At 47.7% G+C, this 18,734-nt stretch overlaps 1 non-coding gene across 1 annotated transcript; it reads left to right on the forward strand.

Annotated features, from left to right (window-relative positions):
* The first annotated feature begins 235 nt into the window (after positions 1-235).
* LOC146399859 (U6 spliceosomal RNA) lies at positions 236-341 on the forward strand. The gene has a single exon (XR_014817012.1). It is a non-coding gene; the product is annotated as a U6 spliceosomal RNA (small nuclear RNA).
* The last annotated feature ends 18,393 nt before the right edge of the window (positions 342-18,734 follow it).

Genomic DNA, 18,734 nt, shown 5'->3' on the forward strand with positions numbered 1-18,734 from the left:
AATGGCAGGGAATTCTGGTAAGACGCTCTGAACTTTGTGCCCCAGGGGAAGGGAAAACAGGTGGGTGAACAGTGGCCAGTCTCTGCCATGGAGGCTTCCTAGCACCATTTGGATGCTTCCTCTGCGCCCTTCCTGCTCTTTCCAAAGGGCGAAAAAAAGAACAGATGGAACTCTGGAGGACAATCAAATTTAATCTGAGAGCCAAGTAGAAAAAGCAGTGATGAAAAACTGAGAAGGGTACCCACTTCGGCAGCCCCTACACCAAAATCGGAATACAGAGAAGAATTAGCATAGCCCTGCTCAAGGATGACATGCAAATTCATGACATGTTCCATATTTTTTGAATGGATAAAGAAGATATGGTACATATATACAGTGGAATACTACTCAGTCATTAAAAAAGAACGAAATAACACCATTTGCAGCAACATGGATGGACCTAGAGATTATCATACTGAGTGAAGTAAGTCAGACAGAGAAAGACAAATACCATATAAGATCACTTATATGTGGAATCTAAAATATAACACAAATGAACCTGTCTAAAGAACAGAAACAGACACTCAAATATAGAGAACAGATTTGTGGTTGACAAAGGGGAGGAGGGTGAGGGAGGGGAGGATGGGGAGTTTGGGGTAGTAGATGCAAACTCTTACATAAAGAATGGATAAACAACGAGGTCCTACTGTACAGCTCAGAGAACTATATTCATATCCTATGATAAACCATAATCGAAAAATATAAAAAATGTATATATATATTTCTCATGAAAAATGTATGTGTATATATATATATTTCATATATATTTATTTCATTAAAGTATAGTTGATTTACAGTGTTAAATCAACTAAACTATGATGAAATAAATTTTTTTTAAAAAAGAACTGAGAAGGAAAATCAGAGAATGGAAGACAAAATCCAAGGGCACAGAAACATCAGCATCAAAGGAAGGGGTTCTAAAAAGAAAGCAAGAATGCTTAACCACTTTCTTGCTTCATCAGATGGTGCTGAGGATGGAATGAGCTGGGAGGAGGGAAAGCGTTTTCACAATGGTATATGGCCATGAGCGGGTAAGAGAAACCTTCCCATAGTCTCTCTGCTTCTCTCTGCAGCCAAGCCCAGCCCGCCCGTACCATTTGCAGGCCCCAGAATTGCCAGGTCCCATCCTCTGCACTCCCAGCAGATGGAGTAGCAAGGAAGGGCCTGCAAAAATGCCCCCATGAATCTACAACCTCAGGTAACTTCCAACGTCAAGCGAAGTTCCTATACCCGCAGAAGGCATGGGGGCTTGAATCCCCAAGATGCTATGTCCCTGCCCCCTCCCGAGAAATACTCACCCTGGTCACACTGGGCTGGATGGAGCTAGACTTGTACTTGAAGAAGAGAAAGAGCAGAGAGAAGAAAGGCGAGAAATCTTTGTACAGGAGGACGGGGTGGGAGGGTAGGAGGAGTGTTTCAAAAGCTTTTCTAAGTTTAATTATATGTCATTTTCTAATTGTACTTCATAATTGTGTAATTATCCCCAAGTATTTTTCTTGAAGTAATAGAACTCATAATTACATACTAATTGAAATGTGTAATCTCGTCATTAGGATATGTAAATATATAATAGAGTGAAGATAAGGTCATTAAAATTCCAAAGATGACTCTGCTATAAAAACTGGCGACCTGTTCCTGCTTCTATGCCAGGATTCTCTGCTCCAACAGACTTTGATATTCCACCTGGACAGGGAGGATAAGCCCTAAGGCCCAGGAAACGGGTCCTGGGACAACGCATTTACCAATAAACACAGGCCATCAGGCAGTGGGATTGCCTGCCTCCCCTTCCACAATCCTACCCAAAACACCTTCTTGGGATTTCTCACTTTCACACTCTTCCCCCTCAGGAAGGAGCCTCGTGTTGCGCAATGGCTGAATAAGGGCTGTGTGATAACTCTCTCCACCCCATCTCAGCGCAGAGCTCAGGGAGGGTGGACTGGTCTTGACGCCAGACCCAAGACATGCACAAAAGGATAAATGTATTTCCCTCTGTATTAGGACTCTCCAGATAAAAAAGAACCAGTAGGAGATCGATCGATTGATCGATTGATCGATAGATAATATAGATAGATGATAGAGATAGATGATATAGATGAATAGGTAGGTAGAAGATAGAGAGAGAGAGATACCAAGAGAGAAAGAGCGCTTTGTGTAGGAACTGGCTCCCTCAATTATAGAGGCCGAGAAGTCCCAGAGTCTGTCGACTGCAAGCTAGAGAACTAGGAACGCCAGTGGTGTGATTCAGTGCAAATCTGTAACTGCAGCAACATGGATGGACCTAGAGATTATCATACTGAGTGAAGTAAGTCAGACAGAGAAAGACAAATACCCCAGGCTGCACCCTGGGGAATTGATAGGGTAAGTCCCACTCTGAGTCCAAAAGCCTGAGAACCAGGAGCGCTGATGTCCAAGAGCCAGAGAGGATGGGGGCCTCGGGTCAGGCAGAGAGTGAATTCCCCCTTTTACTGTCTGTCCGTTCCATTCGGGCCCTCGGTGGATTGCCTGACACCCACTCTCAATGGTGAGGAGGATCTTCTTTCCTCAATGCACCCATTCGATTGCCTATCTCTTCTGGAGGTACCCACACAGACACACCCAGAAATAATGTTTTACCAGCTAGTTGGGCAGCCTTCGGCCCAGTCAGGTTGACACATAAAATTAATCATCACACACCCCCAGCCCCCAGCTCCCTGACCCCTGCGAAGCTCAGGACCAACCTCAGATCAATATCTGAGATTTTCTTCATGGCTGGAAGCTGCCCTTCTAGGGAGACCCACTGATACGGATCACTCTGGAAGCCACCTATATGTCCCCCAGTGGGAGGGAGAGAACCAGCCTTGGCCACAGGTACCAGCAGCCTTGCCTTGGGCTAGGACCATGATCAGACCTGTCCAACCTGAGATGACACTCATGGCCTCCTCTATAGGGTGACTGATGTCCTCATGGGGTACACTCGGGATGCTGAGGAAGCGGGAATGAGGAGGGCATTGACCCAGATGTGGGCAATGGAGAGGATGTGAGCAAGGGCATCCTGGAGGAAGCGGCATCTCAGCACAAATAAGTGGGAGATGGATGGGCCAGAGGAGTCAAGCTAGAGAGAATGTGAGCTGGGGGAACAAGGTGTGTGGAGCTGGGAGGGGAGAAGAGAGTGTAGCCCGTTCGACAGGGTGTAGACCGTGAAGCAGAGGGTCAGGAGACATGAAGAACCTGAACCTCCGTGAGTCCAGATGCAGGGTGAGGGATTCTAATTTAAAACCGAGGGTTCAAGTCCCAATCTGGGTTTTGGCTGGTTCAGGCCATCAATACTGTCAAGTTTCACATGGAGTGGTGATGGGTGGGTATCACAGCGGGGTCTCAAGCAAACCTACAGCATGGGCTCCACCAAGGAGGCAGGGATTTGTTCTCTTTTGGATACCCAAGATGCAGAAGACCAGGGCTGGCAAAGCCCAGACTCCGCCGGACCCCAGTGCTCTCTCCACTCTGTGTGTCTGGCCCAGGGACCCAGAGAGCCTCTCCTTGTCCAGCCAGCCCTGCTCACCCACTCTCATCACTTCACAGAGACACACACCCTTAACGCCCCATATCACACAATGGCCATAAAGACCCTTGACTCCCAAGTCCCAGAGGGAGGCCCTCTCCAAGCTGACACACTCAAAGAGAGAGATCTTCAGCATTGGACACACAGATTGCTTTTGTATTAAATTGTATTAAATATTTCATTTAACATTATGCAATTTAAAACAATGCTAAATTGTATTAAAATTTGTATTAAATATTTTTTAAAAGTATTCTAAAACAAGCCACTTTGGGACTCAGTTTGTGGCCCTTGGAAATCTCAGAGCCGTCCGGGGCTGCAACCCAGATGTGACAAGGCATACATTTTCCCGGGAAGTGGGGCACACACTTGCCTCCAGGGTGCAGGGCCTTGAACCTGCCTCTGGAGCAGGAATGCTGAAAGGTGGCTTGAGTGACAGAGAGGAGGAGGGAGGGTGGCTCCCTGCAGGGAACCCAGTGGAACCCTTTGGTGACAGCTTCGGTGTGGGAGGGAAGGGGAGGGGAGATTCGTGTCAGAAATTGGAAGGAAGGTAAGTGGAGCCCCTATCTGAGTATATTTTAAGCATTTTCTTTGTATACCAGTCAGATGAGGGTTGAATTGTGACTTGACTCAGTGTCCCCGGATGCCAGCAATCTGTTATAAGACTACCTCTGATCACTTAGCCTGAAGAATATTTATTGCAAGCCCTCTTTTCTTTCTTCCGAAGTGTCTTTTTATTAACATGAAAAATTCAGTCCAGGTGCACACAAAAATCTCCATGGCAGCCTTGTTCCACCATGATGGGCTGGGCGGTGGGGATGGCATGAGAACAGAGGGACTCTTGGCACAAGTCTCTCTGCCACTCCGGAGAGGATAATGGGGACCTTCTTTTTTTTTTTTTTCTTTCTTTCTTTTTTCTGTCTTTTTAAGGGCTGTACCCATGGCATATAAAATTTCCCAGGCCAGGGGTCAAATCGGAGCTAGCTGCCAGTCTACACCACAGCCACAGCAATGCCAGATCCCAGCCACGTCTGCGACCTACACCGCAGCACATGGCAAGGGCAGATCCTTAACCCATGAGCGAGGGGCCAGGGTTGGAATCCGAGTCCTCATGGCTACTAGTTGGGTTTGTTATAGCTGATCCACAGCAGAACTCCATATAATGGGGACCTTCTTCCAGACATTTTCTTGGAAGCCTGGAATCTCAGCTAGAGTCCCTGAGGCCACAATGCCATCCCCTGGCCAGATGGCTTAACCCCCATCCCCTTTGCTCAGAAAAGTAACAGCTGCCTCAGCTGAGACATTCTCGTTTGAAAGCTTGTATGATTGGCTGCCTCAGAGACACACAAATGGGGCTTACATTAGTAACAATACAGCAGTGTATCAAGTTCAAATTACATTTTGAAAGCCATTATCAACCTCAGAAGGCTGTGCTACTAGGTCTGGAGGTTGGGGCTGGATGGCTCCCAGCTGAGTCATTGCCCAGTGCCACTTTGGAGTAGGAGCAGAGGAGTCACGGGTGATCTGGAAAGTGGAACTGAGATCCTTGGACGTAGCTTGGGGCCTGCGACCCTGTTATCTTGCAGTGATCCCTCCGCCCTGGGCTCTTCGTCTCAGCACTCCTGAGGTCACAGGCATGGCAGATGGAGCATGGTGTGAGTGAGTTCAAGTCCTGGCTTTGCCACCGTGAGTTGGGGGTGGGGGGGGGCTAGAGAAATTTACTTTACCTCTCTGAACTTGTGTTTGTTCCAGCAAAATAAAAATAGGATTATAAAAATGCAAATTCATAGAATTTTATTGTGAGATTTATATTCAGTTTGTATCATGAAGTACCTGGGACTTATATAATAGGTCCTTCCTAGTGTTGCCAAAACTCAGCCTTGGTCCACCAATGCTGAATAGAACCTCAGAGACAAGTTTTAGGTGAAGGGGGAAAAAAATAGCTTTATTGCTTTTCCAGGCAAAGGAGGCTACAGCAGGCTAATGCCCTAAAAGACTGAGCTCTCCTTGGGAAAGACTAGAAAGTGGTTTTATAGTTTGAGAGTAGAAAATAGAGCCATGGTTGCCCAGTGGGTTAAGGATCCGGCATTGCCGTGAGCTGTGGTGTAAGTCAAAGACGTGGCTTGGATCTGGTGTTGCTGTGGCTCTGGTGAAGGCTGGCGGCTGTAGCTCCAATTTGACCCCTAGCCTGAGAACCTCCATATGCCGCAGGAGCAGCCCTAGAAGTGGCAAAAAAGACCAAAAAAAAAAGAAAGAAAGAAAGAAAGAAAGAAAATAGAGCCACGGGTAGAGATCAGGTAGAGGCAAGCTTGCATTCTTCTTCAGAGTTGGTGTGTAGTGGCCCCAGGACTGGTTCTGGGGGTCATCCCCTCCGGTTTTCATTTGTTGGGGGTTTTAGCTCTGCAGAAAGACTCAGACATTGTTCTGTATGTTCCTTGAGGAGGAGCCAGGATCCTGTCCCAAGGCTGCACGATTGTTTCTTGACCGCTCCTCCCTAATCTCGGCATCCCCTCCCTTCCCTGATTGAACCCGACCTTTGGAACTCAGGGAAGGTCATGGAGCCTGAAGCTTATTCCCTAAAAATAAGAAATGGGGGCCACAGAAAGACTTGTACCCAGGAGCCCCACAGAGCCCTGCTCAGTTACACTAATAAGACAAGAGCAATTTATTGGGCAATTATTAACGAAGAATCTGTAAAAGGGGAGCAATAATTCTGGAGGGATTGGGCAGGGGTGTGGTCAGAGGCTGAAGTCCTGGTGCTTCGTAAATGGAACCACTCGTTATCTAGCTGATGATGAGATACAAGAGTTGAGTGAGGGGATCATTGAAACTACTGAGCCCGAGAGATCAAAGATTCCAGAAGCCACGCACTAATTCCATACTGCCTATTAAAGTTTAGCCAAAACAAGAAAGAGAAGACGTGTCTATACACACCAGGTTCAGCCACAGGATTATGAGGTTATGATTAGCTGGGGAACGAGAGAGGGCTGTGTGGAGATGCTAGTGAAGATGAGCATTAGAGAACATGTGGGCAACATCTGGCGATGCAAAGAGTGGAGGAGACAGGTTTGAGAAAAGACCATGATGACTCAGTCCTTGTGATAGGGATGGAGGAGTGTAGTTGCACAGGTAGCTGTAGAAGTCCCAGTAGGGGACCAGAGAGAGGGAAACGTAGGGAAGTTGGGAGACCAGGGTAAGTTAACAACAGCTCAAGCCGGCCATCAGAAGAGGCAGGCCTGCTTGACTGGTGGAGGCGCGAGATATGCCTCAGGTCATTGGATGGGGGATGGGGTGAGGTCTGCATTCAGGTTGAGACCGAGGGCAGGAGTTTAAGGACCGCCCTTCTGCTGATTTGAATAAGCACCACGACCTTCCTAGTTTGACCTTATAGGATCAAATACTCTCTTACCGGATATCAAGGGAGCTACTACTCTAAGAAAGAGAAAAAGGCTGTCTTTTTCACCCCCACTCCCCATGGATTATAAAACTCTAGCCACCTAATCCTCCGGGCAGAGTCTACCTGCTTGCCTGTCCGCTAGCATCTCTCACAAGCATCCTATCTTAATAAATCTATTTCTTGCCTATCACTTTGTCTCTCGCTGAAGTCTTTCTGTGCTGAGGCACAAAGAACCTGAACCTGTGAGTCCAGACACCGGGCAAGTGAAAAAAGTCCCAATTTGGGTTCTGGCTAGGTTCACGCCATAAGTACTGTCCATTTCAGTTACAAAATTCTCCCCATTTGGTTCTGGTTCTCCCACAAATGAATATGGAATCAGAAATGCGGATTTTAATCCATACCCTTCTGCTTAAAAGTTGGTGACACTTGGACACGATAGGGATGGAGTAGACACAGGTAGTTTTAGAAGTCCCAGTAAAGGACCACGGATAACCAGGGAAACTTAGGGGACATTGGGAGACCACTGTAAGTAAATAAATTGCTCGAAAAAGCCATCAGAACAAGGCTTCATTAGTGGAACCTTGAAAATTGCCTCAGGTCGTTGGGTGGGAGATGGGTGAGGCCTGCGGTCAGATTCAGACCAAGGGCAAGAGTTTGAGGACCTCCCTTCTGCCAATTTGTTGTTGTTGTTGTTTTTTTTTTTTTTTTTAAGATTTTTATTTTTATTTATTTTATTTTATTTTATTTTTGTCTTTTTGCCATTTCTAGGGCCATTTCTGTGGCATATGAGATTCCTAGGCTAGGGGTCGAACCGGAGCTGTAGCCACCGGCCTACACCAGAGCCACAGCAACGCAGGATCTGAGCCACATCTGCAACCTACACCACAGCTCACGGCAACGCCGGATTTTTAACCCTTTAACCCACTGAGCAAGGGCAGGGATCGAACCTGCAACCTCATGGTTTCTAGTCAGATTCGTTAACCACTGCGCCACGACGGGAATTCCCCTTCTGTCAATTTGAATACACACCTGACCAGATACCAAGGAGGAGCTGCTACTCCCAGAAAAGAAGAGGAGGGCTTTTCCCACCCCCACACCCCCTTGGAGGATAAACCTGTAGCCCACCGGATCCTGGAGGCAGAGCTTCTGTCCCTGCCCGCTTGCATCTCTCACAAGTGTCCCATCTTAAGAAATCTATTTCTTGCCTATCACTCTGTCTTTCACTGAATTCCTTCTGTGGGGAGACATGAAGAACCTGAACCTCAGTGAGTCCAGATGCAGGGTGAGGGATTCTAATTTAAAACCGAGGGTTCACGTCCCAGTCTGGGTTTTGGCTGGTTCAGGCCGTCAATACTGTCAGTTTCAGACACATCACACCCCTTTTGAGCCAGTTTTCTCAGCTATAAAATATGGATAAGAATATTGTTTTCACTAATAAGATCAAATGAGAAATTGACCTCTAAGCAGTATAGATCGATGATTCCCAGACCTACTTGAATATTAAAATCTCCTAGGGTGGGAGTTCCTGCTGTGGTGCAGTGGCTTAATGATCCAGCTCATCTCTGTGACATTGCGGGTTCAATCCCCAGCCCAACACAGCGGGCTAAGGAGCCAGCATTGCCATAGCTGTGGCATGGGTCACAGCTCTGGCTCAAATTCAGTCCCTGGCCCAGGAACTTCCATATGCAGCTGATGCAGCCAAAAAAATGGCAGGGAGGGAGAATCACCTAGGGTGAATGCTAAAAGTACAGATTTTTGGAGGGACCCAGCTAGACTAGTAGCACAGAGCCGAGAAAATGTTTCTTGATCCCCTTTTTCTTCCCATGCTCAGATCTCCTGACTGTGTTCCCATTGATGGAGCCTCCCTGGAAGCTGGCCAGCAAGGGAGCTGGGTGATGCAGCTTCTGGGATTCCTTCTCCTGGTACATACAGATTAAGGACAAACAGAATAATTAGCACTCTCCCCTCTCGAAAATTTCCAGTGGCTCCCCATTGCCTGCTAAATAAAGCTTAATCTCCCTAAATGGCCTTTCAAGTTGCTGTACCATCTACACCACTTTCCCGACTCTTCTTCCCTCACGGCTCACATACTGGAGGCTGCAATGGCACCACTTATTTCCCACCCATTGCACCGTCTCATGCCATGTCTCACCCATGGAAATGTTCTCCCCAGACCCAACTCAGTTTTAGGAGATCCTGTGATTCAAAATCTGTCTTAAACTCTGTCTCTTCCATAATCTCACCTCTGACCACGGCCAACAGGGGGGGCTCCTTCTTTCCCTCTGCCTCTCTCCCAACTTCATTTATACCACTTGTGGCTCTTCACACCTCCTCTCACACTTGTCATCCATCCCATCACGGGCTGAAGTATCTGCCTCCATGTACCACTTTCCCTGTCAGATTGAAAGCACTGGAGGGTAGAGACGGATCAAGTCTTGGTGTGTTTGCATTCTCCAGTGCCCAGCATTGTCCTGTTCGGGATGTTTTCCTAACTCACGGACTCCTACACCTTCTTCAAATCCAGATCAAATGCTAACGCCTGTATTTCTTCCAGGCAGAGCCAATTCATCTTCTCTTTCTCCTCCCACAATGTGTGCCATCTCTATCTTACCCACCACACGCACCCCACCAGGATCCAGGGTCATGGTTAGGAGCAAGTTTTCTTCAATCCATGAGTTCAAACTCTAAAACCCTCTCACTCAAAAGCTGTGTAACATTGAAAACTTTATTTAACTTCTCTGTGTCTTCATGGTACCTGTCACAGAAAATGAGACAGTATATGTAAAGCATTTAGCACAGTGCTGGGCATGTATATTAAATGCTGAATTAATATCAACTATTATTGTTATAACTTGACTCTAAGCTCCTTGAAGGCATGACCTGTGTCTTGATCTTTGTTTCCTTGGTGTCTACACAATGCCTTGTATATAGTAGGTGTTCGTTATGTTTGTGGATTGAGTGAATGAATAGGCATTTAATAGTCAATAAATATTGGTTGGCTGGTTGATTGGTGGATGGATGAGTAAGCGGATGTGTGTTCAAACAGGAGAAGCAGTGTTGCTGACTGGTTACAGGAAGAAGTGAATCGGTAGGTAGCCAATATATGTTGGTTGATTGGTTCTTTGCTTAAAACAAATGAGTGAATGAGGACTGAATAACAGTATTTAGTAAGAAGGTTGGCTTGTTTGCATGGTTGAACAAACAAACAGATTCTCCACAAATAGCAGATGTTTCATAAACGTTGCCTGGTTGAGTGAATAAACAAGCCTTGCTAAAATATAACAATAGCCTAGAGCCAAAGCCAGAGAGGAAGCAGCCAGAGAGGAAGCAGCCAGAGCATGGGTGTGGGGAGAGGAATGATGGCGACCGCCACCCAGTAACTACCTCAGAAAGTGTCCCCTGGTCCCTGCCCCTTCTGGAGAGGCCCCAACCCCCACAGCTGCTTCTGCAGACAGCCTGGGCTGCAAAACAGAGATAATGGGAACCGGGGAGCGGGGAGAGGGCCAGAGATAGGCTAGCCACCCACCCCACCCCTGCCTGGCACAGTGAGGAACAGCTGGCCCAGCCCCCTGGCTCCAGTGCTGGCTTCCTGCCTTACCCTCGGTGGGGAGGTGGCCTCAACCTCAGAGTATGTTAGGAATGAATTCTGTTTCCCCCATTTCTGGGTGGGTGGGGGTGGGGGGTGGAGGATGTTGGCTCAAGGGCTCACACATCCTTTTCCTCATTCCCTGGCCCTGCTTTTCCCCCCAGGAAGCCCCAGCAACTCACACCTCTAGTAAATGCATTGTTTTGCAACACGTCTGGAGATGCATGAACTAGAAATCTTACACATGTTGGAGGATTTTGCCATTTCCATTAAATATGCCATTCATTTGGTGGGTAATTAAACGTGCAATAATGGGCTCTAATTTCCATCTTCAATGACTTTCTAGGAGCAGCAGAAAGAGAGATGGAGGGTGTAATTTTCTGGAAGAGCCTTTATTCCCACCTAAAGCTTTTTCAAAGAAGGGGGAATTGAGTAAAATAAAGCTGGTTTTGATTCCGCTCCACATGTGGGCCGTTGGCAGCCGCCCCCCACTTGGGGAAAGAGACTAGAGCCTGTCACACAACACAGAAGCTTTGGGGCAGCCTGCGGACCAGACCACAGTCCTGGCATCTGGACTTGAGGAGAGAGGTCGGGCAGCAAGAGGAGCCGGAGTCGGGGTGAGAGGCATCTCCTACAGACCCCCGTGTGGGCAGAGTCCACAACCCTGAGAGCGATCAGCCTTCCTCCGCCCATCTGCCGTGCTTCCCACACCATCCTCTTGTGCTGTATATGAACACATACGTGCACATGTGCGTGCACACACACACACACACACACACACGCACATGCACATGTACAAAAGCAGGGGGTTCACGACTAACTCTAGAAGCACTAGTCCAAGCCAGCTGCAGGAAGGCTGCCAGGATCCACACCACTGAGAATGCAAAGGGCTGGGTGCAAAATGCCCCCTCTCCAGGAAACATCCAACAGACCTGGTTTCAAGTTCAAACTCCACCTCTTGCTGTGAAAATACGATTGAGTTCCTTAGCCTCTTTGTGCCTGCTTCATCTGTAAGATGGGCGTTGTCAAGTCCAAGCCTGGAGATCATGGTCGCAGTCCCAGGAAGGGCCGTGTGGAAAGGCCCTGGCACAGCCCTGGCTCCCAGTAGCAAGCTCCCAGTAGATGGATTTCCTCCTGCCCTAGTCTCCCGCAGCCGGCAGTGCGGGGCCAGGCCTGCCCGGTCCACTCGAGCTTCCAGCTCACCCTCTGAGAGGTCATCCCTCGGGCCGGCCTGCGCTCTCCATCCCTCCCTCCCTCCGTCATCCAGTGACAGTGAGTCCTTCAGCCTTTCCTGGGGCAGGGCTGAGGCTGCAGGGAGGCTGAAGAGGCCCGAAGGGGCTGGGCTTCTGAGACAACACAGAAGCCCAAGGGATGAGCAAGGGCAGCCAAGCCCAAGGTCAGCCCTCCTTTGGCTGCAGGGTCTGTGGTGAGTTCAGGCTTCCTGCCATTTCCCGCTCATCCACTCTTCAAGGACTGATGTCACAAATGTGGAGGGCCCCGTGGCAGGGCTGTCACCCGCTGGTGGCTCCCAGCCCCCAGGTGTCTGCAGAGCCTCTGTGTGAGGACGAGGTGCTGAGAAGGGACTGAAGGACCTCAGTCAGGCTGTCTCCCTGCTGCTCTGGCTGACCTCCATCCTGGACACCCGAAAGGAGATAAGTCAATGACTCTGAGGACATAGCCCAGGATGTCTCAGGATCTCAGCCCAGGAAATGGACCACATAATAGCCTGGCTGCAAGTAAGCCTGGGGTAGAGGTGGGAGTGAAGACGAGAAGAAAAGCAGTGACTTGATGGACTCAAAGCAGAGGCCAACCTCAAATTAAAAAGTAACTATGGGGAGGTCCTGTCATGGCTCAGTGGGTTAAGACCTCGATGCGGTGTCCATGAGGAAGCATGTGCGATCCCTGGCCTCGCTCGGTGGGTTAAGGATTCGACATTGCCGTGAGCTGTGGTGTAGGTGGCAGACATGGCTCAGATCCTGCATTGCCATGGCTGTGGCATAGGCTGGTGGCTAAGCTCCAGTTCGACCCCTAGCCTGGGAACTTCCATATGCTAAGGGTATGGCTCTAAAAAGACAAAAAAAAAAAAAAAGTAGATATAGATGAATATGTGCTGGGAGTAGGGGTGGGGTCCTTGGTAAAGCAAGAGCAGAGGGAACTAAAAGGGACCCAGAGGGCAGTTACCCAGCCACAGGGCCTGGCCCCATTCACTGAGGTGGAAGGAGGGCTTGGAACCCCACCCACCCACCCACCCAGCCAGTCGGGCGCCACTGCAAAGCTTTCTTATTCATTCTTCCCAGCCCTCAGTCTCCTCTCATTCCATTCCCAATGGGTACTTGCGGATTGTCAACTTTACACAAAGTAGACCATTCAGATGATAAACATCATGGGTTTTAGAGGCTCACTGACCTGCCTGTAGTTCCTATCCTGTTGCAACTGGTTATACATACGACTTTGGCCAATTATTTCAAGTCTCTGGGCCTCAGTTTCCATATCTCTAGAATGGGATCATTGTAAGGACTACCTGAGGAAATACCTACAAAGTGCTTGACAGGCTGGCTAGCACAGAGCTTTTGCACTAACTAAAAAAAAATAGTCACTGCTATTGTCATGAAGGCTGAGACCTTAAGATGCTCAAGACATGATTATCCCCCTGGACAGTCAGTGCATAAAATACACTTCACATAAAATTATGTCTCCCCAAAAGAGAATGTTCTGTCCTTTATGCTTCCTACAGCCTCCATGATTTTGCCCATGATAAGAGCTCAGCAGCGTTTTGATAAATGGAGGTAAGTTCCCTAATGACCAGGGATAATCCATTTCAGCAACAACTGATATTGGAGACTATTACCTTATTCAGGGGCTTTGGGCCAGAGAGGCGGCAATTTAAGCTTGGAATTGGCAAAGACCCAAATTCAGACTAGCCATGAAGTCTACGACTGGACAGTCCCCAGAGCTCGCCTTTTAATTTTTCTTAAGGAAAGAGAACAAAAAGCATCACATGAAGGCTGCCAGGTATTTGGATTACAATATTCACCTCTTATCTTCTGTGCAGTACTGACTCCTTTCTGGCCAAATGCTAATGTGCAAAGAAATACCAGCTCGTGGGGAGGAAGGGGGGGAGGTACTGAGAAAAGCCAGCCAGAAGCCATAGCATCATCAGGCAAGAAACAAGCTTGGAAGGTCCTCCTGCAGTCAGAGTCTGTGAGAACAGCAAGGGATTTTGGCCTCACCCTCATCCTCCCCTCACATCTGACAGATGAGAACACAAGGCGCAAGGAGGCTCTGTGATTTGACCAAGGTTACCAGCTAGTTAGTGACGGGGCTGGGACCCAACGAGGTCTCCTGACTCCACTTTGATGATCTTCTCACTACATCCGGCTGTCATCTTCTCTGAACATGCATTCAGCAGGGGCATGCCGATGTCTGCCTTCCTTCCCAAGCAGCCCAGGGGGATCCTAAGAGCATCGCTTTAGTGAGAGAGGGCCAAACACGGGTCCTGATTAGAAGCCAGCTGCTGGAGTGTAGCACCCCAAAGAGATCTCTGCCTGAGCAGTTCTTTGTTATCCCACAATGGGCCCTCTCTCTATTGGTCTTTGAAGCGATGTGGGTAAGCGTGTTTATGTCTGCCATTAAGCTGGTTGTACAGGAGACTCAGTCCTCCAGACAATTAGAACTGACACCTGCTTTTAATGTTGAAAACAATCTTGGAAATATTTACAAGTCGACATTCAGCTGCCACATTAAAAAAAAAAGATGGGGCCTTCGGGATGGTCCTGGGGGAGGATCACGGCTGTGGGGCAACTCAGAAACCCAACTCAGAGACATCCACAGAGACCTCATCCACCTGCCCTCCCTGGCCCCACCCCACTGGGAAGACATAAGGCAGCAGTTTGCTACAGCAAAATCGAGGACTGTGATGGGTCTTGGGGGTGGGAAGAAAGGGAGGTGAAGGCCTTGGGGAGCTGCCTGCGGACTGGCACCAAAGGGACTGATTCCAGCTGGCCCAGCCCTCACACACAGTCTCTACCTGCCTCTTCAAAGATCTGTCCTACAATCCCACTCCTGGGCATCCATCCAGTAAAAATTCTAATTCAAAAAGATACGTGCTGGAGTTCCCGTCGTGGCGCAGTGGTTAACGAATCCGACTAGCGACCATGAGGTTGCAGATTCAGTCCCTGGCCTTGCTCAGTGGGTTATGGATCCAGCGTTGCCAGGAGCTGTGGTGTAGGCTGTAGACACAGCTTGGATCCTGCGTTGCTGTGGCTCTGGCATCGGCCGGGGACTACAGCTCTGATTCAACCCCTAGCCTGGGAACCTCCATATGCCACAGGAGTGGCCTTAGAAAAGGCAAAAAGACGGGGAAAAAAAAAGATACATGCACTCCAGTGTTCTTGCAGCACTAGTCACGATAGCCAAGACATAGAAACAACCTAAATCTTGACAGATGAACGGATAAAGATGATGTACACATATACAAAGGAATACTACTCAGTCATAAAAAGGAATAAAATAATGCTATTTGTAGCTACACGGATAAACCTAGAGATTATCATACTAAGTGAAATAAGTCAGACAGAGAAAGACAAATATCATAAGATATCACCTACATGTGGAATCTGAAAAAAAGATACAAATGAATTTATTTACAAAGTAGAAATAAACCCACAGACAGAAAACAAACTTGTTACAAAAGCGGAAAGGTGGAGGGAGGAATTAATTAGGAATTTGGGATTAACAGATACACACTACTATTTATAAAACAGATGAACAACAAGGACCTACTGTATCAGCACAGGGAACTACACTCAATACTTTGTAATAACCTGTAACGGAAAAGAATCTGAAAAAGATACACGCGCACACACACATAACTGTGCTGGAAACATGAAACTAACATGACATTGTAACTGTACTATACTCTGATTGAAAAAAAATAGCTAAATTCCAAATACACTTAAATAGATAATTAAATACTTTGAAAGTGGGATAAAGAAAGGCACTATGTAGCTCTGCCTGGTTTTCCCTGATGACCATTCCAAAGTCTCAAGTGATAATTAGGGGCGCTCTTTCATCATCCTATACCCAGGTCCTGATACAGGTCCTAGTATATAGTAACAATAAATAATGTGTACTTATTACTATATATAAATACTTATTACTATTATTTCAAGTATATTTGTGTACTATATATGGTGTATTTATATAGTATATTATTTATAGTATATCTATATAGGTAATAAATAACAGATAACTCTTAAGCATTAGCCCACATTTCCTTGGCAATTACATAGTTTAATTATTTCACATCCATCCTTTCCTTAGGGCTTTATGACCCTTCAGATGTGGGTGGCTATGGGCACCATGTCACAGATGAGAAGACTGAAATTGGAATTGATGAGGAGGACTTGGCCAGGATTAGGCAATCAGGAGCCAGAGCCAGGAGCCCAGCACAATCCAGTTTTCTGCTCTGTACCCTTTCCGCCACAGGAGGTCTCTGTCTTGAGATGGGAATACTCCACAGGCAACAGCGTTTAAAAGGGAACTCGCTCCAGGTCCTACCTTGGGGTCTTGATCATTGGAGGATTTCATTAACTAAGACAAACCGATGGAGAGGTTTTTGACCTTGGACGCTGTTCTCTTGCGGGGCCCTGCGGGGGGGTGATTTAAAGCCTGTAGGTGGGGGTAAGGCTGATGCATAGGTGGTGGTAATAGGAAGCAGCAAGAAAACAGAATAATAAAGGCAATCTCGGATAGTGATGAGAGCTGAAGAAATGGTCACAAATGGAGCATCTTAGGGGGAAAACACAGGACAAAATGCATCTGCCGATACAAAGGCTAGGCTGGATGAGTCAGACTCTAAGTGCTCAGAAATTCAGGGAAGGGAGAAACTAGCGTAGAAAAGAAGGCTGAGATGCCCCGTGGAAATGGAATTCTGCTTTGGGCTTTGATACAAGGGAAGAATTCCATTAGGTGGAGGACGCAGGAGATGGGTCCTCCAAAGGTGAAACCCAGAACCAGGGGAATGGAAGCAGGGACACATTTTTTTTTTTCTTTCTTTCTTTTCTAAATGTTATTGCAGTCTGGTTGACTTAAAATGCTGTATTAGTTTCAGGTGCACAGCAAAGTGAATCAGTTATACATATACATATATCCATTCTTTTTCCCATAGAGGTTACTACAAACTATTGAGTAGATTTTCTTTGTGCTCTACAGTGGGAAGGATGCATTTATTAAACAACTACTATGTGTCAGGCACCAGGCCAGATGCTGTCACATCCAGACAGAAGCAGGAGTAAGCATATGTTAGGGGTGGGGGAGGGGACTGGAAAGGGAGCAGATGACAGCAGGGGCCCAAGCAGGAGAGGAAGGATAAGGAGTGAGGGGAAGGGGCAGAGGAGCTCAGGCTAAGACAGACTGTAATAAATGCAGCGCTCGCAAGCCTCCCCGGACCGCTCCCCGAGCTGGCCGTAGCACTGTTTCATGACTACTTAATAATTTAAGCTGGGCCATGAGAAACTCGGAAGTGGGGACTGTTCATACCTCACTGGTTTCAATGGTTCCCGGATTCTAGGGTACCCCAGAATCACTAGGAGGGCTTATTAAAACACCAATCGTGCGGAGTTCTCATTGTGGCTCAGCAGGTTAGGAACCCAACACAGTGTCCGTGAAGATGCAGGTTCAATTTCTGGCCTTGCTCAGAGGGTTAAGGATCTGGCATTGCTGTGGCTGCTGCAGCTCTGATTCGACCCCTAGCCCGGGAACTTCCACATGCCACAGTTGTGGCCCTAAAAAAAAGAAAAACAAAACAAAACAAAAAATAAACACCAATTCTGGGGTTCCCTCCTAGAATGTCTAATTCCATAGGTCTTGGATCAGGCCTAAGAATTTGCATTTCTACCTAGTTCCCCATCTCACAAATGGCCCTTGTGATTTGTGCTTCCTGGTAAACCCTGTGCGGGATTTCCTCCCACACTGAATAAAGTTGACTTGTGGGACCAATCCCATATCATGGAAATGATGGTGTGTGACTTCCAAGACCAGGTGACAGAAGAAACTGCAGCTTGCTGCTTATTTTCTTAGACTGTTTCCTGGGGGGAGAGGGGACACCAGTCACCGTATTGTAAGAACACTCAAGCAGCCTTGCAGAGAGGTGCACATGGGCTGGAACTGAAGCCTCCCACCATCAGCCAACACTGGCTTGTCAGCCCTGTGAACAAACCACCTTGGAAGCAGATCCTCCAGTCCTAGGCAAGCCTTCAGATGACGGCAACCTCAACCAAAAATCTGGCTGCTACTTCACAACAGACCCTAAGGCAGAACCTACAGAAACAGTGAGGGACACCAAATGGTTACTGTTGGTTTGGGCCACTAAGTCTTGGAGTGGTTTTGGTTAGGCAGCCATAGATAACTAATACACCAGATGATGCTGTGGAGGCTGGTCCAGGGACCACACTGAGAATGACTTATTTTAACTCTTGTACCCAACATGTTCCTGGCATAGAGCATGCACGCAATAAATACTTTGTAATTAATGCCTGTTCATCTCCACCGGGGATCTCTCATCTCTCTCTGCTCTCCTGTGTCAGCCCTTTTTCTCCATTCCGTCTGTCCTCCTTTCTCCCGTTTCCCCCTCTAAGAGCCCTGCCTTCTTCAACAAGTCCTCTAAGGAAATTCCGGCCTCCTGTGCTGCTGGTGCCATGAAGACTATTCCTCCTTCCAGCCTGGGATGTTGTATCCCCTCTATGTTATTCCCACAAAGCAGTTCACAGTATGATGCCACAAATATTTACCAAGTACTAGCTGCCTGCCACGGCCAGCCTCTTGTTAGGCAGAGCATATAGAGATGAGTGAGTGTATAGAGACTAATGAGACCCATCTACACAGGAAAGGTTTCTACTAGGGACGTCGAAGTGCCCATGGACCAGCGACTCTGCTTCAGCTAAAATCCCTCCATGCCACAGTTCAAACCCACCCCCATGTCCCACCCCCCCACCCCCACCCCCACACACATCATTGCCTTCTCCTTGTGGCCAGTGGGCCTTGGGGATTGTGACCGCTGGCCTAAGCTATGGACCAACTCATCCAGGGGCAGAAACATGTAGAAAAGTGTTAAACAGGTGTTCCTGCCATGGCTCAGTGGTTAACGACTCCAACTAGGAACCATGAGGTTGTGGGTT

This window comes from Sus scrofa, chromosome 9 (assembly GCF_054392235.1).
Source record: "Sus scrofa isolate SSC_HxYL_T2T_F1_AM1 chromosome 9, Sscrofa_HxYL_maternal_Yorkshire_Landrace_v2.0, whole genome shotgun sequence".
In the NCBI taxonomy this organism is placed as follows: Eukaryota; Metazoa; Chordata; class Mammalia; order Artiodactyla; family Suidae; genus Sus; species Sus scrofa.